Source organism: Equus quagga, chromosome 2, assembly GCF_021613505.1.
Source record: "Equus quagga isolate Etosha38 chromosome 2, UCLA_HA_Equagga_1.0, whole genome shotgun sequence".
NCBI classification, from domain to species: Eukaryota; Metazoa; Chordata; class Mammalia; order Perissodactyla; family Equidae; genus Equus; species Equus quagga.
This window is the reverse complement of record NC_060268.1, coordinates 121,292,414-121,308,638: the sequence shown is the minus strand read 5'-3', so window position 1 is coordinate 121,308,638 and position 16,225 is coordinate 121,292,414.

Genomic DNA, 16,225 nt, shown 5'->3' with positions numbered 1-16,225 from the left:
TACTATATTCTTAATCATCTCTTTTTGGAACTTATCTATTAGTTTCTGTGATGGTCAGCTCTACATGTCATCTTGACTGGGCTGTAATACCAGTTATTCCATCAAACTCTAGTCTAGGTGTGGTTGAGGAAGGTATTTAGCAGATGTGATTAATATCTATAGCCAGTTGACTTTAAGTAAAAGATTATCCTTAATAATCTGAGTGGGCTTGATCCAATCACTTGAAAGCTCTTAAGAGCAGGAAATCTGAAGTTTTCTGAGGAAGAAGAAATTCCGTCTGTGGACTTTAGCATCGGCTCCTGCCCAAGAGTTTCCAGCCTGCCCTTCCTAATTGCCCACACTATCGATTTTGGACTTGCCCAAATCTCTTTGTACATATAATCACCGGTTCTGTTTCTCTGGTGGAACCCTGACTAATATGGTGTCCTAAAATTGGCAATAAACACATTAGCTTATTTTTTCTTTTTCCTCTTCTTTCTCTATTTGATTTTATTCAGGTATTTATCCTTCTTTGTGTTATTAAAGTTCAGTGTGTGTATCTGTGTGTGTATAAAAAAATCTTACTTCTGCAAAACTGTCACCTAAATATGGGGAAAAATAGGGTTAAGATCAGACTATTCAAAATCTATGCAACTTTGTTATCAGAACAAAAACAGTTATAATCCCAACAAAACCACTTAGTAATCAATCAATAAATCATGTCAAATGCCTAACAAATAAAGGAATAAACAGTAAATACAATATTTTTAAAAATAAAAATGAATATAGTTTGAAGGGAGGAGGAAGAAGCAAGTGCTGCATTTGCTTATTTCTGAAAACAAGGACAAAATGCACAATGATTAGGGAGTGATATGCAATAAGCCCTTAAGGATAGTGCACGTGGATAAAGTGAGCCAAGAAAGAAAATGTGGAGTACTGGGTATGGCGTGCAGTTTGGTACTCCCTTGTGGCTCACTGCATGCAGCTGTTGCTCCCTGGCGGTTTGAAATATTAACATGCTGATAAATGTAACACATGAATCAACGACTTCCACAGTATATCAGCATCACCTCTACCAATTTCAAATCACATATGACCTAATTTATTTAACAGAAATATGCATTGTGGAGGATAGACTGTACTTGATTTGGGAACTTTAAATGGTATCCTTCTATTTCTAGCTGTTAAAGATAAGGAAATTAGCATACTTTTCTACCTCTCACCTTTTTCCCCTTCTTTGCTCAATTTTTATTTGTTTAATTCCTGTATTATTGGAGCATATATTATTTGTATTCTATACTGTCATCCTAATTGCCAATTTTATTTATTTACTTTTAGTCCTAATTTTATGGTTTAATCTTCGTTATAGACTCAATACTTATCATCATTACCACTATTAGACTTAGATAAAAGGGTTCATGTCTTTGGTCTCTTTAGAAGACCCTGCTCTGGCCCTTTTGTCTGACTGTGGCTGTCATGGATCGAATATTTGTGTCTCCCAAAAATTCTTATGCTGAAGCCCTAACCCCCACAATGTGGTAGTATTTGGAGGTGAGACTTTTGGGAGGTAATTACATTTACATGAGATCATGAGGGTGGGGCTGCCATGTTGGGAATACTGCCCTTATAAGGAGAGAGAGAGAGACCAGAACTCTCTTTCTCTATCTACCATGTGAGGACACAGTGAGAAGGCAGCCATCTGCAAGCCAAGAAGAGAGCTCTCACTAGGAACTAAATCTGCCAGCATCTTGATCCTGGACTTCCCAGACTCCAGAACTATGAGAAATAAATGACTGTGGTTTAAGCTACTCAATCTATAGTATTTTGTTGTAGCAGCTCAAGCTGACTAAAACAGTGCCCCTCCCCATTGGGTAAAGAATCTGCAAGAGCCAAGAGGAGGTACCCACCCCAAGCCCACATACTTCCATCTACACCATGTTTTGATTGTCAAATACCCTAGAGTTGTCTGCCTAATCCACTCTGACCTCACTTCTAGGGCTTGAAATTAGGATATCACCTTTAAAAGGAACAATACTAGGACAGACGCTAAGGTCCCAAGAGAAACTACAATAGCCTGAGGACAATTGAGTGATATATTTAAAATGCTGAAAGAGAACACTGCCACTTTATAATTCCATACACAGCTAAAATATCCTTCAAAAGCAAAGACAAAAATAAAGACAATTTACAGACCGAGAGTCTGCTGTCGGAAATTCTAAGTTAAATAAATACTAGAGAAAATTCTAGTAGAAGGAAAATGACCTGACAGAATCAAGGGTATGCAGGATGGAATGAGGAGCACAATGGGTAAAGGTTAATATGCAGCTAACCACAAAGGCACAAGGCATGTATGAAATAACAATGTCTGTGGTGTGAATACCTTTACAAAATCAAAATGTATGATAACAACAAAAAAACACCAAAGATGCTAAAGAATAAATGGAGGTTAAGTATTCTAAATTCTTAGAATTTTCTGGGAAGAGATAAAAGTCCTAACTTACGTTAGATCTTAATCACTCAAGAATGCACCTTGTGTTATCTGGGACAACCACTAAAAGAACAGAAGGAAAAAAATCTTTGTTATAAGCAAGAAAACAAAGAGGAAATAATAGTAAAAATATTTTTTAATCAAAAACTTTGAAGAAAGGAGGGAAAACAGAACCAAAAATGATAAATAAAAAACATTAAGATGGTAGATATAAACCCAAATACATTAGTAAGAATATTAAATGTAAATTGCCTGAATATTTCAATAAAAAACATATATTATTAGACTTGATAAAACCAAAACTCAATTATATTATGCTTACAAGAGATGACTTGTAGAAAGGTTGAAAATAAAAGGATGGAAAAAAAGATATGGAAACAGTAACCATAAGAGACCTAGTATAATATCAGATAAGGCATGAAGCATTACTAGAGAGATTTTCATAATAACAAAAGATCTATTAGCCAGGAAGATAGAAAAATTTATATTTATATGAACCTAATAATTTCTTCAAACTATATAAAGCAATAATTGAAAAAACTAAAAATAGAAATAAATTTATAAGTAGACTTTAATATATCTCTTTTAGTATTTGGTAGAACAAGCAAACAAAAACTAAGAATACAGAATCCATTAACAACATAATTAACGAACATGAATCTAACAGAGGACACTGAATCAAACAGTGAGAGAATCACATTCTTTTCAAGTAGATAGAGAACATTTACCAAAATTTGTGACAAGCTAGACTTTAAGGTTAGTCTCAACAAATTTCAGGTTTCCTATCCTTGACACTACTGACATTTTGGGCTAGATAATTCTTTGCTGTGAGAAGCTGTCCTATGCATTATAGGAAGCTTAACAGTATCCTTGCCTTCTATCCACTAGATGCTATTATCAGCTCCCTGCCCCCTAAAGTTATGACAATGACTAATTTCTCCAGATATGCCGAATGGCCCCTGGAGGGGCAAAATTGTGACTGATTTAGAATATGTTTTAAAAAAATGGTTTAGTGAAGCCACTAATCAATAATAAAAGATTATTAAAAACTCTCCACAATGTGAAATTAAGCAATACAGTTATAAATGACCGAGAGGCAAAGAACTAATCAAAATGAAATGAAAAATAATTTATTTTCTTTCTTAATTTTTTTGAGGACGATTGGCACTGAGCTAACATTCAGATCCCCGGCACAGACCTAGCACAGCTAGTCAAGCTATGCTGTGGCAGCATCCCACATAAAATAGAGGAAGACTGGTTCAGCAACAATCTTCCCCAGACGAAAAGAGGAAGCTTGGCAACAGACGTTCGCTCAGGGCCAATCTTGCTCACAAAAAAAAAAAAAAAAAGACAATGCTAAGTATTGGTGAGAAGGTGAAGAAACCAGAACGCTTATGCATTGCCAATGAGAACGTAAAATAGCACAGAACCTTTGGAAAACAGTCTGGCAGTTTCTTAAAAATTTGAAGATAAATTTACTATATGACCCAATATTTCTATTCCTAGTAATCTACCCAAGAGAAATAAAAACATATGTCCACACAAAGACATGTACATTAATATTCAGAGCTGCATTAGTCATTCATTCCTTAGTCCATATTTGTAATTTATATTTTTTCTCTTTTTCTTGATAAACCCCTAGGAACACTGTTCAAGAAAAATGAGAAATGAGAAAGGCACAAATTACAAATATCAAGAATGAATAAGGGGATGAAAATACAGATCCTATAGACATTAGAAGGAGGGTATCATGAACAACTCAAGCCAATAAATTTGAAAAACTGGATGAAGCATTCAATTTTTTTAAAAAAAGCAACTCTCTAAAACTGACACAAGAAGAAATAGAAAATCTTATTATTAATATATCTGATAAAGAAATTGAATTTGTAATTAAAATCTTCCCCAAGACAAGTCTTTGAGCCCAGATGGCTTCACTGGTGGGATTCTTCCACACAGGGAAAATAGAATCAACAACAATTTTACACAAACTTTTCAAGAGAAGAGAAAAAGTGAGTTCGGTTCCCAACTCATTTTATGAGGCAAGCATACTCTTGACCCAAAAATGCAACAAAGACATTACAAGAATGGGCTATTACAGGTCAATCTCACTCATAAGAAAGATGCAAACTCTAAACAAAACATTAGCAAATGAAATCTAAAGATATAAAGAAACATAATATATTACAGCCAAGTTGGGTTTATGCAAGGAATGCAAGTTTGCTTCAACATTCAAAACTCAATTCAAAAGTTGGGAGGGAAATTCTTTAATAAGAGTATATAACAAAACTTGACAGCTCACAATTTTTATTTATGGTCAAATATTGCAAACTTCTCCCCTGAGATCAGGAACAACACACAGATGCCAACTATCACTGCTCCTATTTAGCATAGTAGGTAAAGTTCTGGCCATTCAATAGGAGATTTAAATGAGATAAAATGTATGAGAAAGCTTGGAAATTGAGAAATAAAACTGTATTATTTGCAGATGACAATATTGTTTTGTAGAAAATTTAAAAAAATCTACAGAAAAAAGCATTAGTATTAATAAGTGAATTTTTCAAGAACACAAGAAACAAAGTTGATAGTAAAAATCAATATTACTATACACCAGCCACAAACATTTAGAAAACAAAATTTTAAAAATACCATTTAAAACGCCACCATAAAACATCAAAATTTTGGAGAATAAGTCTCATGACTCATGCATGGTGTACAAGTTCTTTACATGGAAAAGTACAAAGAAATATTGAGAGAAATTTAAATAAGTGTAAATAAAGAGAGGGATGGATATACCCTATTCATGCATTGGAAGATGTAGTATTGTAATAATGTCAGTTCTCTCCAAATTGACCTATCAATTTAACACAGGAATTGGCAAATGGCATGATGAATACTGAGAATTTCCTCTTGATAGATTGCAACTGCATCAGGTGAGCACTGTGTCTTCTTGCTTTGGAGTGTTCCCCAGCCATCATTCAATCCCCAGGTCTCGTGGGGGAAACCCACAGCCTTACTGCCCTGAGATGGCAGGTGACAGAGTTCACAGCAGTAGGGCAGGTAGACATTAAAGGTGTAAAGTGAGTAATGAGAGAGTCATAGAAGGCCTGAGATCCAAAAATTTTGCCCAAATCCCTGGCTGATTGCTAAATGATACATGCATGTAGGAGAACCCAGGGAGTCTTGTGAAAAAGCAGGTAGAAACTAGAGAAGAAGGTCTAATCTTGAAAGATGAAATTCTCATGTTGAGATCTGTCAGCTTGCTGCATCTTTGCCTGGGTATGGTCCCCAACCCACACATAACTCAGACAGCAACTTACTGACCAGAGGCATCACAGGGAAAAACTCAGGGATGGCAGAGTAAGTGGCATTTCGAGGGTGGAAAGAAGATCAGAAGGAAGGTAACTACATGAAGCATGAACCCCAACATCTAAGTGTATACTGTCCCCAGATTTCTGGCTCTAGAGGGATACTAGGCAGGTAAAGGGGAGATTTACTCCCCCTCCCCACAGTGGCCAAGCTGAAAAGAAACAACTTGAAGCTAAAAAACTAAAAAACTGCACAATGACATTTGCTGCTATGTAATAGGGAGAAGGAGATTTTGCAGGTTGTATCCAGGCAAGTTAACTCCATTTTAGAACAAAACAAACAAAATGACAACAAAACAAAGCAAAATAATTGATCCTCAGAAGAATAAAATCAATTTCAGACTTTCATCTGAATGTTGTATCCACAATATCCTGTTGGCGAGAAAAACTATTAGACATGTAAAGAAAGAGGAAAGTATGACCCCATATGGGGAAAAATAACAGACAATTGAAGTTGACCAAGTGGGCCCATATGTTGGACCTAGCAGACAGAGGCATCAAAGCAGCTATTATAAATATAGTTAAAAGAAAATATATTCAAAGCATTAAAAGAAAATATGTATTAGTAAGTGGAAAAATTGGGAATATCAATGGAAAAATGGACTCAAGAAAAAGAAAAACAATAGAAAGTCTATATATACATGTACCATTTCCAAGTTACATGGAGTAAACACACTTCATTCTATCTCTCCCACTATATGCAGCTATAAACCCTAGCAGCCATTTGAGGACTGTGAAAAGTTAATAGGTAGACTGGAGAAGAAGACCAGAATTCAAAATACCACTGAACTAGCAGTGAATTTACCCTTTTTTTTTTCCCCTTCCAGTAAGCTTGGTCTGGGCTCATATAGTCTGCAACCCAGAAGAGGATATTAATATGGACAGAGAAATCTCTAGAAGAAGTCCTTTAGTTCTAATGGGAAAGAGGTCTCCTAATACTCAGAAATATTCTGGCAATCTATGAGAGTTTTTCTTCTCTGTCTCTCTCTTTCTCTCTCTCTTCCTACCTACATATCTATCTGTTCTTTCTTTCTCTCTTTCTCTCTCTCTTTCTTTCCTCTGTTCAATTGAAAGCTGGCCTCCAAACAATTCTGTGACGGAGTGGTGCTAGCCCTGGAGGCAGTGGGTACTGATAGAAACCTGAAATAGTGAAGGAGGGAAATTTCCCTTCTGATTGGAGGAATGATACTCCCAAGAGAGTGAAGTGAATCTTTGTAGCTTTCTATTCTCTCTCTGTCCTCCTACCACTTGGCTGACATAGTAGCGGGAGTGCACAGCAGAGAGGTCATTAAAGTCCCAATTCTCTAATCAGAGGATTATAAAAGCAGAGCCCTAAGAAGCTGGAAAGTACTGGGAAGTTTGCAGAGAGGGAGAGACTCAATAAGATGACCACTGAAAGACATCACAAACTGAAGCAAACTAAAGACAAAGACAGAAATCTTGAAAGCAGCAGAGCAAAATGAAGCATTAATTAGAGAAGTCATGATTACAGTAACTGAATTTCTTAACAGAAGCTGTGGACAACAGAAGGGAGTAACATTTTAAAATGCTGAAAGAAAAGAACTGTCAACCCAGAATTCTATATACAGCAAGAGTATCCTATAGGAATGAAGGTGACATAAAAACTTCTCAGATGAAGGAAAACTACAATAATTTGTTTCCAGAAACAAACCTGATCTAAAAGGATATTCTTCAGAGGCATGTGATAACAGAAGAAAACATAACTACAGAAATGAAGGAAGAGCAAAAAAAGTAGTAAATATCTGGCAAATATAATGGACTATCCTCCTCCTATTGAGTTCTCTAAGAATGTATTTGTTGATAAAAATTGAAACATTGTCTCAAGGGGGTTTCAATGTATATAAATGTAAATATATAAGACAACTGTAATGTAAAGAGGGGAAAGTAAAGGGACCTAAGTTGTGGTACACTTCTTACGTTATACTTGAAGTGGTAAAATAGTGATTCTATGTAGAATGCTAAAAGGTAGGATTGTATTTTGTAATCCCTAGAGCAACAATCAAACAACCAAAAATCCCTATACAAATATATTTAAAAACACAATACACAATTTAAAATGGAATGCTGAAAATGTCCAATAGCTGTAAACAGGGCAGGAAAAAGGAAACAGAGGAACAAAAAACAGAGAAAATGATAAAATGGTAGACTTAAACCTAAATATGTCAATTTCATTAAATATAAACCATATAAAACAATTAACAGACAGAGATCATTGGAACTGATAAATATATAACTATAAGAAACTATACAAACTCTCTGGAAGTATAGTATATGTGTAGGTTAAGACTAAAAAAAAAAAAGATATACCTTGCAAACACTAATCAAAAGAAAGCTGAAGCATCTATATTAATATCAGACAAAGTAGGATTTAGAGGGAAAAAATTACCAAGGATAAAGATGGACAATACATAATGATAAAAAATCAATTTACCAAAAAGGCATAATGATCCTAAGTAGGTATGCAACTAACTACAGAGCTTAAAAACTGACTGTTATGGGTTGAAATATATCCCTTCGAAAAATATGTTGAGTGAGCCCCAATCCAATATAAATGGTGTCCTCATTTATAGAGGAAGAGACACAATTAATAGCTGTTTCCTTTGGAGGGGCAGTGACTGGAATGGGCCATGAGGGATCTTTGGTGGGACTGGTAAAGTATTTCTTGATCTGGGTTATGGTTATATGGCTGTGTCCACTTTGAGCTCTATTATGTTATGTTCTGTTTAGTGTCCCACATATATTCCAATAACAATTTTATTTAAAATTTCTAAAAATAAAGAAATAATATGCCTATTGTCACCATACCTACCTCGTATAGTCCTAGAACCAATTTTGGCTTCTAATACTGTACTCTAGAAAAATAAACAGACAGATACATGGCAGACAGACAGACAGATAGATAGATCGATAGATATGTAGATGACAGATAGAGATAGATACTCAGGGCTCCCTGGAGAGTACTCACTACATGTTTAGGGCAGGAGAGCTTACCTTGATATTGGAACAAAAGAAGAATATCTTCAGCAGTTCCTGGGAATAATACTAACAATAATAGAGCAGTCAGCCTGAAGAAAAGGATGCCTCGCTGTCCCACAGTAACAATTGCAGGCTGTAGAAAATTTTAAAAAGCTATTATGGCAATTATTAGAACTTGCTAAACTGTGAAACATTGTAAGTCTGTTACTGATCCTCAAAAGAGACAGACAAAATACATAATATACTCACAAAAATGGGGAAATTATTCAATTGATGAAATAATGATTCATTTGCTTCATACTATTTCCCGTTATTGTGTAGTTCAAGTCGATTGTATACTACCCATAACAAAAGAGACTTTACAGAAAGACAAAACAAAACAAAAAACACAAAGTAAGCCAACAATAAAACTAAATCTGCTAAATTGATACTGTGAGAATTTTTAATTTTAGATCAGAGGCTGTATTTCAGGAATGGACCTTACGCAGACTTGAAGCATGAGCCTGCTGGAAAATTAACCACTAATTTATGTAGCCCTGCAGTAAAGAAGAATGTGCTGGGATATAAAGTATTTGTCACTTGTGCCCAAGAAGCAATCAGGACCATAGTCAGAGACTTCACGTCAGATAGATGGGTTAGGAAAGGGGGAGACAGGAAGGTTTTGTTGTCTTTATTGTTGAGGATAATTGGCCCTGAGTTAACATTTGTTCCAATTTTCCTCTATTTTTTTGTATGTGGGATGCCACCACAGCATGACTTGATGTACAGTGTGTATATCCGCACCTGGGATGTGAACCCCAGGAACCCCCGGCCACCAAAGCAGATCTCACGAACTTAACCACTACGCCACCACGCCAGCCTCAGGAAGGTACTTTTAAAGACAGGAGAATGGCAAACACAGGCTTCTTGCAGCTGGCTGAATCCTCATTCCATAGAGGCATTGTTCACAGGGGGTTGTTTGTTCTATGTGGGCCTTGGGAAAGGGAGAAGCCCCTCCCTGTATCTGGTATCTGGGGGTCAAGCTCTCATCTCAGGGTTTGTCAGAACATCACTTACCCTTGACCATCAAAGAAATGTCATATTCTCTAACCACGTCTGTTGGTGTCTTTCACTCAACATTATGGTCCCACTGGCCAACCATCCACACAGACACAAGTTAAATTTTGCAGGGTCTTATTGCCATATTGAGAATGTTCCTCTATATATTAAGTATAATAGGAGTTTATGGAATGATTTTGTCTTGGACTGACATGATTGTGTTTCACAATGACTACTGGCTATAAGGTGACATCAGATTGTAGGCAGTGACAGGAAACGTGGGCTTCGTTAGGAAGCTCTTGCAGAAATACAGTAAGAGATGGTGGTGTCTTAGATTAGGACAGGAGTCAGCAAACCTTTTCTGGAAAGGACTAGGTAGTAAATATTTTAGGCCTTGTCCACCATATGGTGTCTAGCAAAACTACTCTACTCAAAATACTCATAGACAATATGTTAATGAATGGTCATGACTGTGGTCCAATAAATTTGATTTACAAAAGCAGGAAGTGGACCGGCTTTAGCCTGTAGATCTAAGTTTGCTGACCCCTGGACTAGGATGATGGCAAGGGAGACAGAAGGTTTTAAGATATGGTTAAAAATTAAATTAGATGGTATTCCTCAGGGATTGGATATGAAGAGAGAAGGGGGTGCCCAATGACCCCTAGATATGACTCAACATCCTAGACTGATGGTAGAGGCCCTTAGGCTCTATCTCCATCTCCCCACTCCATCCATCTGTAGTGCTCAACAGTCATTGCTTTTGGCTGTTCATCACATTTGAACACTTTTCCTAAGCTTCCAATTTTTACACCTATGAATCGGCACCACCATACAGTAGATGCCAGAAACTTGGTTTGCCAGTTTCTCTTGCAGTGCAGGCATGTGACCTAAGCTCCACTGATCAGATGTCCCTGTGTGAGACTCTGATTCAGAAGCTATGGACTCAGTGAAGTAGATGCCAGGAAGACTTCACTCTGAGGGAATGGGGGCATAGATGTCCCAGGGACAACAGTGACTGAGACTCTAGTGGCATGTCCTGACTCAGCATCAGGGCTGGGTGTGAGCTGCAAAGCCTTGGCCAAGTTGCAGTGATGTCCCCATTGACACAGCCCATGATGAAAGAGGCTGTGTTTCCCTGAATAGCTTCCAAGCCTGGTTCTCTGGCTCTCCCAGGTATTCTGTTCTACCAGGTATTATGAGCCACATAATTTCTTTCCTTCTTGAACTAGCCAGGTTGGATCTTACTGTCCATAACTAAAAAACCCTCACTGGTATCCTACTTCATCTCTCCTTCAGTCCTCTGTGTAGGCTAAAGAGGATTCTGTAGAAGTTCCCAAACAATTCCTTCCATGAGGGATGTTTTGGTCTCATCAGGGCTGTAAGGATTACACAAGTAAAACATTTTTAAAAACCCAAATAAACAAAGCAGAATCATTGCAATTAAGCACTAAGTGGTAGAAGTTGAGAGGAGAGAATAATAAGCTTGGAATCAAGTATTCAAAAAATATTAATGTGGATGGCAGTTAAGAGAAGAGGAAGTCGCTGCAGACTGGAAGTCTATAATCAGAGCCCACGAGGCAGTGGGAGACTGATCTACCTTGTGTACAGTTCTCAGGGGAAGTAGATCGGGAGGCATTTGGATAGACAAGGCCAGTTCACATGCTGCAGACCTTGGGACATCAATGTGAGAGGGAGGACCCTCAGAGTGCAGCAGCCCTACAACTAGTGACCTACAATTACTTCCCAGTGTTTCTCCTTCTAGGGCTTTGCATGTGCTATTCCCACTGCCTGGAGAGATATCTCCCCCTTCTTCCTACTGCTGGCCTCAGCTAATGCCACTTCTTGGGATGGGCTGTATCATAGGTTGGGTCCTTAGGGAACCAGGCTCTGACACTCTAAGATTTGCATGCAGGTTTATTGAGGAACACTCACTAGAACAAGTCCTATAAGAGAGTGAGGGGAGAAGGATGAGCAGAGAGAGAAGTTGAATTGGATGCATATGCACTAGAGGCCTCAGCAGATCCCATAGTGGGCCGTGGAGCTGGGATGGTCTTCTGAGCTGTCCAGGCCTGAGGCAAGGGGATCAGGGTTTTGCAGCTCCGTGTGAACCAGTCATTGGATGTAAGTGTTCCAGCAAGGGTGTGTTTACTTGGGTAGGGCAACTCTCTTCAGCTAAGGACAATTCACCAAGAGTAGAGTAAAGAGGGAGTGAGCTCCTTGATCCAATCAGAAAGTTAGGAATCCACAGGCTGATTCCCACTCAAGTGGTACCCATCTCAAGTAGATACCATGTTATTCTTTTTTTATAGCATGCTATTATTTTCCTTCCTAGCATTTATTATGATTTATAATTACATATTTATTTGTATGTAATTGATTACTCTCTCTCTCTCCCCGAATAAATTCTAACAATCATGAATACAAGGACCATGTCAATCATAATCATTGCTTTAGCCCTAGAATCTAGTGGAGTGCCTGGCACATAGAAGGTGCTCAACCAATATTTGTTAAATGAATGAATGAATGAGTTTAAAAATAAAGAACTAATGCAAGAAAGCAGACATGGCTGACATACGTGGTTGGATCAGAGCAGCAGGTCTAGGTGTGGCCTGGACCAGGGAAGGGGTGGCCAGTATTACAGGTCACCTGAAGCTTCCAGGAACCACAGGGGGAGTGACCACAGTGAATAGGGTACCATAACAGAGTGTGAGTCAAAGACATAATTGAACAGTCTATGTTTTATGGAAGATCAGCCACCTTTGACTTTGCTGACTAATACTGAGGTACTCAGACAAACAGCATTTAAAGCATGAATGCTGAATTGGAAGAACATTCCTGAAATGTCCCGCAGAGGTTGGTGCATCACCAACAAATCTCTAGGAGAATTCAGAGCACTTCCTGTCAAAAGATGGTTCATATCTCATATCATGGTACCGACAAGTGGTAAAATTAAATGTCAGCCAAACAACTTCCTGTGCGGGTGAGTGCTTTCCCAATCTGTAATGCATGTTCACATGGTAATACATTAAGGGTGAGATTTGACATCAAGGCTAAGAAACCAGGTAATTAATCAAAACCCTGATTAATTCCCACAAACATATAAGCAAAGAATTGGGCTGTGTGTTGTGGTTGATACAGGACTTCCTATTCAAATGGAACAGACTATATAGCTCAAGACAATACGAGGTGGGAGTGTGAAAATGTCATTAAGAGGGAAGTGACTTGAAGACTGAGGCAAGAGGCATTATGCTCCATTTCACACAAATTTGTGCTTTAAATTACACATTCAGCTTCCCACCCAAGAACATGTTTAAACAAAATATTTCAATGAGAAATTTAGACAAGTTCATAGACAATATAAACTCTTAGCTGTATTAGTTTGTGTATAAAGCAAGGAATGGGAGAGGATCTCTCCTTGAGCTCACAGCTCAGTGTGGGTAATTTGCTGGGGGATGACTTTTGGCACCTAATTCAGGTCTTTTGATTAGAGAGGCAGGGTCAGCAGAAGTTCATCATTTATATTCAGCACATACATCATGGGTTGTTCCCCCACTTGTAAGTCTATAGGGCAATGTCTGTGATCCACTGAATCATCATCTTGGTGTCAAAAGAATAGATCCTGATAGTCTTAAAAATGTAGTGTTCTTAAAAAATCACTTTTCTGTTTACATTGACTTTCCAATGAGAGGAACACAGGGCTGTGACCATGATGAGGTCTGGGAAAGAAACTGAGTGTTAAAGAGAAAGTGAAAATGTCTCAGTGAAAACTGAAGAAATGCCATTTCAGAGCTTTACGTGGCAGATACCATAGCAGAATGGAAGGAGGACAGGTTTTAGAGTAAGACCTATTCAAGTTCAAATGCTATGTGACCTTGGGTGTATTATTATACCTCTCAGAGTCAGTTTCCTCATCAATATGATAGGGTATTAACACCAACCTCAGAGAGACACACACAATGCCACATATGTATTTTCATAATGATGATAGATATTATTGTTGTTGTTGTTACTATCTCTACCAACTTGCTGAAAAGCTAGGAGCTATAGAAGTGTGATCCTTCTCTCAGTAGTTATTTCAGAAAATGGAACTGATCCAGTGCTCCTTAACCCTTTTGCCCTCAGGCTAACTTGTGGCTGAGTGCTTCCTGCAACAGAATGTCCATACCAAAATAGCTACCCTTGACAGAATGCTCCCTGAACCAAGTCTGAGCTTGGCCCTGGAGGATTGGAGAGGATTGAGACTCATGGGGCTCACAGTAACTCAGGGAGGGACAGGAAACAGGTCACTTACTGTAACATGTGGGTAAGGGTACCAAATACAGCCAGGGTGTACCCAGAGGGGATGCCTGAGGGGTAAGAGAGTGCTTTCTGGAAAAGCATCAGTCAGAAGAGCATGCCTGTCTAAAGCATAGCATCAGCTCCCTTGTGCCTCAGGGCCCCAGCAGAACCCTCTATGCAGCTCCTGCAGTCGAGTCACCTCCCCAGCCTCTTCCTCATTGTAGGAGGGTCTTCATCAGAAGACCCACGTCATCTAGAGCTCATCATGCCTTCAAGAGTCTTGCTCACAGAATATTTACAAATTAGGTGAAAACTTGGGATGATTGAAACCTAGGGTATCCTAGTAAAGAGGAGTAGTGCTGCAGACTTGGGTGACTTAGCACTGAGAGTCACTTGCCTTATAGGCTTTCTTGATCTGCCACACAGTGACTTGGGTACCTATCAATTGCTGTAGCAGATCATGAACTCGGTCCTCTAGCTCTGGGTCAGGAGGAGGCAATAGATTACCTTAAAGAGAAAGCCCCCCTACCTCCATGGAGCCCTTGACTTGGTGGGTTTTGCCTGGAAGAATATTTACAGTGACTAGGTCAGGCGCCACTTATGCAAATTCTACAGGGACTCCCTCAGAAATTCATTCCCTTCTCAGCTAGATCTTAGACATCTCCACATGCTGTTTCCAGAGAGGGGCCTCGCCTCCGTCCCTCCCTCCTCTTTATACCCCTACTACTGCTCCTCAGTTGGAGAGCAGGGCCTCAGAATAGCCAGGGCTTCTCCAATTCCAGGCCACTGCTGCCTGTTCATGGAAGGAGTGTCTTGATGCACCCACATTTCTTATGGTTCTTGGCCACCTCTTTGCCCAGAATCTTGCTCTTTGTATGTTTCCCATCTCTGGGATTCTGGCAGCCCTCATGGCGAGTGAGTGGTTTTATGCCACCCAGTGACTGGGAAATGAATCTTTGCCCTATCTTTGGGTGTGGGAAGAAGTGCACCAGGGCTGGGGATATAGCAGAAATTCCATTACTGAGTCCAGGGGCAAAAATTGCCCCCTCTGCACACCCTCAACATAGTCACATTGGTCACATATTATAAAATGATAGACTACAACATGGTTGAATACATCACTGATTTGCCAATAATTGGTATTGGTGTATAACTCTAACAGGCGGTGCAGTGGCCTGTGGTATTGATTTTACTGTCTAATAGTTGAAAGAGATGTTATCTTGATTAATTATAAGTCAAGAACAAATACATCTTCTATTAGATCTCTTGTGGCATTCACCTGAAAAAAATTCTATGTGTGTCTCAAAAATATTAGAAACCTAAAAGGATAGGGTGAGGAGGGAACAAACCACCCCCTCTGCCACCTGTCCTGAGTGAAGATAATGTCTGTGAGTACTGGGCAAGTTGATGTGAGTTTATAGACCAAAAGGGAAGGGAGGTGCCCATCTTTATCTTCTTTTCAACTGCGGCCTTAAATTCAGAAATTAAAAAGAGAAAGCACCACTGAATATAGAGATTTCCCTGGAGTTAAGTACTGCAGCCTTTGTGATCTCGGCTGGATGTAAACGTTCCACTTGCCTGCTATCCCAAAGACTGGTAAATGGTCGAGTATGGGATTTACTCAGCGAGGGGCATTTTGGAAGCACCCAGAGAATAATTTCCAGAAGCCATGGCTAGAGTGCTAAATAATGTTACGCTTAAAGATAAAAGACATAGGCATATCATCTGTGCAATTGCTAAATTTTGGTCAAAGTATACTTGTACAGAAAATTCAAAAGAGTTTAAGAAAGGGAAATACTACTTGGGTATTTAGTGAACTTGAAAAAAATTATTTACTGACATTAAAACATCAACCCATACAGTATGGTAAGCCATAATATACCACAAAGCTATAATGAGAGTTGATTTCCTTTTGGATTTATGAGCTGTGAAACATATGTACATTGGGTTGCTGTTTTTCTATATTTTTCTTTGTGATCTAGAACTTTCTCCTTTCTTCAACTTGAACACTACCTGTATCAATGAAGCTGAAGGTGCATTACCTGCCATTGCGGATGTAGCAAGAGGCTGAGTTATTAAC